This window comes from Macaca mulatta, chromosome 7 (genome assembly GCF_049350105.2).
Source record: "Macaca mulatta isolate MMU2019108-1 chromosome 7, T2T-MMU8v2.0, whole genome shotgun sequence".
NCBI classification, from domain to species: domain Eukaryota; kingdom Metazoa; phylum Chordata; class Mammalia; order Primates; family Cercopithecidae; genus Macaca; species Macaca mulatta.
Genome location: NC_133412.1, coordinates 36,071,212 through 36,073,087, shown reverse-complemented (window position 1 = coordinate 36,073,087; position 1,876 = coordinate 36,071,212). Strand labels below are relative to the sequence as shown.

General features: G+C 39.9%; 1 non-coding gene across 1 annotated transcript; it reads left to right on the top strand.

The window, feature by feature from the left end:
- Window positions 1–1,005: 1,005 nt before the first annotated feature.
- LOC114679996 (small nucleolar RNA U3) lies at window positions 1,006–1,219 on the top strand. The gene has a single exon (XR_003732074.2). It is a non-coding gene; the product is annotated as a small nucleolar RNA U3 (small nucleolar RNA).
- The last annotated feature ends 657 nt before the right edge of the window (window positions 1,220–1,876 follow it).

The following is a 1,876-nucleotide window of genomic DNA, read 5'->3' as shown; positions in this document are numbered from 1 at the left end:
GGATTACACCACGCCTGACCTAATTTTGCTTTCTTAAGACAAAACCTAAACATACCCATTTTATAAAAACTAGTAAACCACTGTTTTCTTCAAAGGCTACTACTAAATCAATGGTGTATCTTACAATTGAGAGTATCTTAGAATTGGGGAAATATGTCCTCTCTTCTGCTGTTTTTATGCGTTGACACTGACTTTCCAGCAGTACCTGGTCTTTTATTTTCACTACATCCCTTACTATGTTTTTTTAAAACGGCGGTTGCCAAACTTTAGTGTAATTAACTCCCATGTGGGAAGACTATTAAAATGGGTTTCTAGGCTCTATCCCCAGGAACTCTATTCAACGGAACTGGAGAAAAGCTCTGTAATCTGCAGGGGTTTTTGTTTGTTTGTTTGTTTGTTTTTTGAGATGGGGTCTCACTGTGTCGCCCAGGCTGGAGTGCAGTGGGGGTATCAGGGCTCACTGCAGTCTTGACCTCCTGGATTTAAGTGTTTCTCCCTCCTCAGCCTCCAGAGGAGCTGAGACCACAAGGGTGCGTCACCATACCTGTCTAATTTTTAAATTATTTGTGGAGATGAGTTCTCTCTATGTTGCCCAGGCTGGGGACTCTGCGGTTTTGATAAGCATCCTAAGTAACTCTAATGCAGTTATTTCATGAGCTATACTTTGAGGAACACTGACCTAGAATGATATCAGGCAAAAACTACTTGCATCGTTGAGAAGTATAGTTTTGTTAATATGCAAACAGTAAGAATTCGGACCCATTTGGTTTATAATCACAATAATGAACCTCATAATTTTCACTGACTGTCTACGATGTGGTGCTTTGGGGCACAAAAGAGAATATGAAGCATAGTCATATGGAGGCAACCCAATGTAGCCAAAAGTGTGATGAATGGAGACTACAAGAACCTGGTCCTGCCACTGACTAATTTTACAAGCTTGGGTAAAAGTAAATTCATAAATTTACTTCAGTTTTCACATTTTGTAAAAGAAACGAAAAAAGGAAGACTATACTTTCAGGGATCATTTCTATAGTTCGTTACTAGAGAAGTTTCTCTGAATGTGTAGAACATCAGAAACCATGAGGAGGAGGCAGTGTTGTCTCCCGAGCGTGAAGCCGGGTCCTGGTGTTGCTTCGCTGCAACTGCCATTTGCCATTGATTATAGTTTTTCTCTTCCTTTGGGTAAGTAAGAGGGAAAGGATGCAGTCTGAGTGGTTCCTATTAAAAAAAACAAAGAAAGAAAGAAACAAAAAAACCAGGAGGAAAATAGCTTGGATGATTTTGCTATGTGGTACTGTAGATGAAATGGAACTTATAATAAAGAGTTTATAAATTATAAATATATTTTTAAGTATATTCTTATTGCCACTGCCCTCAAGTTGGTTAGGAAGACAAAACGTAAGTGTCTATAAGTAAAATAAAAATATGACCCCTATAGGCAGTGCTTAAGGGGTAGTATGAAGTGCCTCTCAGAAAGATAATTAAATAACCAAATCAACAGAATAAATCAGCTTAGCTATTTTTGTTTGTTTGTTTGTTTGTTTTAGATGGAGTTTCGTTCTTATCACCTAGGCTGGAGTGCAATGGTGCGATCTCAGCTCACTGAAACCTCCACCTCTTGGGTTCAAGCAATTCTCCTGCCTCAGCATGCCTGGCTAATTTTTTCTTTCTCTTTTTTTTTTTAGACGGAGTCTCACTCTGTTGCCCAGGCTGGAGTGCAGTGGCACGATCTGGGCTCGGCTCACTGCAACCTCCACCTCCTGGGTTCAAGCAATTCTCCTGCCTCAGCCTCCCAAGTAGCTGAGACTACAGGTGCCCACCACTATACCTGGCTAATTTTTTTCTTTTTTTTTTTTTTTTCTGAGACAGAGTT